This window comes from Zeugodacus cucurbitae, chromosome 5 (assembly GCF_028554725.1).
Source record: "Zeugodacus cucurbitae isolate PBARC_wt_2022May chromosome 5, idZeuCucr1.2, whole genome shotgun sequence".
Taxonomy (NCBI): Eukaryota; Metazoa; Arthropoda; class Insecta; order Diptera; family Tephritidae; genus Zeugodacus; species Zeugodacus cucurbitae.
This window is the reverse complement of record NC_071670.1, coordinates 62501455-62507454: the sequence shown is the minus strand read 5'-3', so window position 1 is coordinate 62507454 and position 6000 is coordinate 62501455.

Here is a 6000-nt window from a genome sequence, read left to right as displayed (position 1 = left end):
CTTTACAATATCGCTATTCACAACATTTGTTATCCGATATTGCTAAGCTATATATAATATGAATACTGTCCCCAAATGAAAGCAGAATCCGAAATAAATTTCAAGAAAATTTCAGCGACATTTATCTTCTTAATCTGAATTGAGATCTTCTAAGATCTGAATTCAAAAAGTTGAGCATTTCAAAACCCTTTTGATCACGCATAAAGTTTCTGGTTTTATTTAGGGAAGTTCATGGATTGTTGGGATGGATTCAAGCAATATACAGAAGAGTGAATAGTTGAAAAAACCTGAAGTAGGTCCTTAGACTTTCACTTTCCCAAAATAAAACTGGTTTCTTGTTCGACCTAAGCTTCTAGATCTCTAGATATAGATAGATCTCTAGATATATAGAGATCTGTAACGAACTGAATGATCCCAAATAAGATTAATTGCAAAATGTTCATTAGTGAAATTTGTGGTTGGGTCATTAAGAATAATAGCTGTCCTTGTAAAATATATTCTAAACTCATGAAAATTATCTTAGCTAATAAAATAGATTACAAAGGACTGTTGAAGCTGTCTATGTGAAATTCTCTGCTGTCGTGGAGATCTAACCCTTGACCTAACCTAACCGAATATAATCGGTTAACTTTCGATTAAGAACCTATTAATTTTCCATAAGCAAAAGATCAGTTGTCGATTAGAATAAATTCATTTTCGATCAAGAATCGATCATTTTGCGAATCATCGATTAATTTTCGAATATTAATCGATCAATTCTTGAATAATAATCGATCAAGTATCGACTAACATATAATAATTTTTGATTAACAGCCGTTTTATTTCCTATTAATAATCGATAATTTAAAAAAATAATACATTATTTTCCGATTAATAATCGATTAATATTTCGATATTATCTTATCACTGTAATCCACAAAATTTGAGCTACTCCTTTACAAAGCGAATCAACTTCTTTTAAAGTCTCTTTAATTACTAAACTACACCCTTTATTCTTCCATCAATACCACCAGCTGCGTACAGATGTCGCTCATGTGCTGCCTTCGTTGCAGATTTTCCAAAACTTATTCAGCACTCAAGAGAGAAAGAGAAGAGAGCGCTTCCAAAATTTTTGACATTTGAAACCAACGAGGAAAATTGTCAAAACGCTGTAACGACACACACAAACACACACATACGCATGCCAAATTGGAGGGTGGCAAATAATAATAGTAGTCACATGTAAAATTCGATAACCAGCAAGTGTTCGTTCATTCAGTGCACATACGCTAACTTGGGAGCTACAGTGTGACAGACGCTCGAACCGACCGACCGACCGATCGAGTGGTGAGTCTACGTGGTGGGGTGCATTGCAAAACAAGCGGAAGAAGAAGACGAAGCAAAAGTGGAAGAAATGCAAGACAAGTTTACTTTGAAGAACAAAGAAGTTGTGACAATCGAATATGAAATGCAAATAAATGTGCAATAAAATTGCCACGAGCAAACAGGCAGAGAGACAGACAGTCAGTGTTTCAGTGTTGCAATCGCACCGACTGTGTGCAGCCCTTAAATTGCAGGCGTAAAGTGTGTGTGTGTGTGTGTGTGCGCTTGCGAGGGAGTTTGACGTACGTTGTTGAGCCAGCAACCCTCCGACTGTAAGCAGTCTACGAGGGGGAATCAACCTCAGCAGACACACACACGTCTCAAAGTGTAAATGGAAAGCAAAAAAAAATTGTGGTTGCTTTTGTTGTTGTGCCTGTGTTGACATTGGATATTGAATATTGAACGGAAATATGTCAAAATAACACAGTTGTACTTGCAACGCTCTACGGACACTCAGTGAGACCGTCAGTCAAACAGACAGTTAGTGCGTGAGTGACGTGTCACACGACAGTGCAACAACAAAAAGTGTAAAGGATTTTTGTAAAAGTAAAAAAAAGTGTATTTAAACAACAAAAAAATATATTTTTTCTTTCTTTTTTACTTCCTTCGCTTTGCTTTGTGCGCTCATACGTCATACGCACCGTGTTTTGTTGGTGGAAATGTTGAGCAAATAATTTGCATTTGACACGCTTGACATTGAAGCGCCGTTATGGTCGACATATTGCCGTGCAAGTGTAGTGTTTTCTATTATTTTGTACGCGACTGTCGTTTTGTGAAATTGTTTAAAAAAATATAAATTTCTTGTGCCACGATTGTGCTTTCGATGTGCGTGGTTTTTCTACTTTCTGCAATTTAATTTTCGTGCGTTAGTCATAGCATTAGAAATTAGAAAAAAAAATTGTTGGTTCCGTTAGCGCAACATGTCATTTCCATATTACGAAATGTCAAAGGCATAATTTTCATGGAAATTCCCTAATGAGGCGAGCTTTTAGGCGCTCTCTTGTGCAGTGTTGCCAGTTGGTTTTGAATTATAATTTATTTCCAATTTTTTATGAGGAGGACAGAAAGTATATATCTTGTTGTTGTTGTAATGTCATAAAATGTTCGTTAAACAGTTTTGAAGAATACCATTAAAAGAGGGTTCTGATAAAAAATCGGTATGTTTCAGTAACTTATAACCAATTTTTGTGGTAATCGAAAAGCAAAGCGACATCTGTATTCTGGCGTTGTTTTTGCGAGCTATGAATAGTCTATATATGCTCAAGATTTGAAATCATTCTCATAAGATTCGTCGGGGACTTACTAATAGCTCTTAATCCGTATAAAACCTGGTGATCTAAGTCCAAAATTTCTGACAGCTTGAAAACCAACTTCAATTCGAGAGTTAAAAAGTTTCATAGGTCATTTCATACTTCGAAAATATAGTCTATAAAGACTAAAATCTCGTATTTATCTTCTTCAAAGATATTGGTTGGTTTTATTAGAAGGTTCTAATTGGAAATGAACTGAAATCATGAAGCCATTTATAGAAATTCAGTTCTGTTTCTGGCAAGTAACATAGGAGATTATACAGTTCACTATCTCTGATTCTTCTCCAAATGAGAGAAGAAACTAGCAGTCTTTGATATGAAAAAAGTCTGTTGACGACAGCCAGAGACGTCAATTTGTAGTATTTAAAGCATCTTCTTTTCCGAACAATCAGAAACCTGAAGTTAGATACTTTCGTGAAGCTTCTGTTTTTTATGGTTTCTTTTTTCATAAATTCCAGTTTATTCACCACCTCTCTCTTAGAGATTGTGTTTACAACAAAAACAAATAGTCGAGCCCTCAATATGACATTGAAAGATGTGGTGACAGAAGTGGTATAGTTTTGTTCCTGTGGACCCTGCTGTGAAGCTATACCTGTCTCTTTCTACGAAATCTTCTAAATTAGCCTCTAATTATAAAGCGATTTTTTAAGGAACAATATTATATACGATAAATTTTCGTAAGAAACAGACTGAAATTTGATATATCTATAGATTTTTGGTGTCTTCATTTACTGCAAACAAATGTTTGACTATTTGATCAATCAGAACGCAAGTTTTCTCTTTCCTTTCATTCATTGCGTTAAATCACAAAAATCTGCAAAAATCAACACTCTGGCAACACTATGCCCACCTCGAAGCTTTTACGCACCCACCACCACGTGCACGCCCGCTCACACACAGGTTCCATGCGCTTTCTCACTCTCATAATTTTAACTCTCTTTTGTTCAGCACGTTTTTCCACAAGAGCACAAGCGCGCTCTCTCGCTCGCCTATTCAGCACCCTTTGTCACGCACATTTCGACTTGCACTCGTCGCCGTTATCCTGACAGCAATGCATTTGCTATTGAATTTTTTAGTCCTTCAGTGAACTCGGAGCAGCAAAGTGTCCAAAAGCGGTGGAAAACACGCGACCAAAAAATCTCTCCCAAAGTCACTACAGCTAATTAGACAAAGGAGTTAGTTCATATAATAGAAGCTAGAAGAAGCAAGAAAATTCAATACAAGTGAGCGCAACAAAAAAAAACAACAAAAGCAAAAACAATATCAATTAATTATTAACGGTATTTTATAATTAAAGAAAACGCGTTTTTTAATGAAAATTAAAGTTATTAAAGGAAAAATCTTTTAAGCGCAAATTGTAGTCCGCCGAGGCAGTGAACCATAAAACGCAATGTAATAATATGAAATAAAGTGAAAGAAGAAGCAGCGAGGAAAAAAACACGATTTAGTCATAAGCTATTTGATGTGTTGTGTTGTGTGCGTTTGCTTCGTGGTTTTTGTAGTACGACGACGACGAGGACGACGACGAAAGGAAAAAACTCCCTTCGTGCCACATTGTTAGTGCTTTTCGTTGCTGGCTGGCGCTGACTTGTGTGCGTACGCGCTGATTTTCTATGTGTTTGTGTGTGTGCGTGTGACTGTTGTTTGCTTGTGACGCGTTTTGGTGTGTTTTTGCATTTTATTATATTTTTTTTTATTTTTTTTATAAAAAAATTAATGTAAAATTAAAAAAAAAGGAAAAGGAATTTAAAGAATTATTAAAGTAAAAATAAATTAATAAAAATATTAAAAAAAAAAAAATAATTTAAAAAAAATTAGAAAAATGAGAAATGCAAAAAAAGAATATAAAAAAATTAAAACAAATATTTATATATTTTTATATTTTTAATTTTTTCTTTTAATATTTTATTTTTATTTTCGTATTTTTCTGTTTTCTTTTCAATTGTTATTGTTGTTTTTATAAAAAAAAATATTTTTTTCATTTCTTTTGCTTTTTCAACGCCTTCAGTGATTTTTCGTTCATGCAACAACAACAATAACACTTTGTGTTCTTCATAGCTCGGCAATTTGTGCACTTTAGTCCTTCGACTATTTATTTTCGACATTTTGTTATTGTTGTTGCATAATTTTTGTGATTTTTCGGTGGTCTTACGTGAAAGCGTTTTTTTTTTTTTTTTGGTGGCTTAAAAGGGTTTAAAAATAAATTATATAACTTTTATAATAATTTATTATATTCAATATATTTCTGAAAAAAAATTTTTATTCTGAAAATTGTTTACGGTGTAAAATTAAATGTATTTGAATTATACAAATTTTTGAATCAATTTTATGAAATTTTTTTCATATTTTCTTCCTATTTTGCTGCCAGCACTCACTACTATGGCAAAAAAAAATCATATTTTCCTTTTATTATTGTTGCTTTTGCTTTTTGTTTGCCTGTGCTGATGACGTCGTCGGTTTAAAAATGTCTTCTTTTTTGCTTTAACGCTGTGTGCTTGTATTCTTTATACAGTTTTTTGCTATTCTTTGCTGTTTTTGTGTCACATTTTACCCTGAATGTCGTCATCCAGTCGCCGCCAAGCGTAATAAAATGGCAATACAACAATAAAAAAGCCGTAAAAGAAACAAAAAAAGTCGTTGCTGCTGCAAAAACACACCAACAAGCGCGCAGTAATATCGATTAACTAATAAAAAAATGTTAATAAATAATGAAAACAGTAATATTTAATAAAAATAGATTTTGATTAAAAATAATAACAACAATAAAGTAAACGAATAGCAAGCAAAAGTGCATAAAAACGCTAACGGAACTCAGCAATCAATCACAGGCGCGCCGCCAAGTGCACTACACGTCGAACCGGAAGTGATATTTGCGTGCGTGTCGATGTGTGTTTAGCGCAGCGACGTAAGCTGAGTGCTCAGCTGAAGCGCAAATACATACATATATAGTATATACGCACACTGTATGTGTGTATGTGAATTTGAATGTTCGCTAAAGCAGCGCCCTGACAAGTCCAACTAGAAAAAATCAAAATATAAAAACAATAAAAAAGTTAATAAAAACAACACCAAAAAAACTCGAAAAACCCGCATTTGTTCATTCCGTGCTTTTGGTGCTTTTACGTTGCCGCAACTGTTTCCGCTTCCGTTAATGCACAATCCAAGCACGCACCTACCGCATACATACTATGTACTAGTACTCATAATCTCCATTTATTAGCATATAACTACACAAATACTCGTACATGCGTTTCGTATGCCACGCTTTGAACTTGTCTAACTGTTAATGCACTGCAAACACGCAAAATGTGTCAAATCAATCAATTAA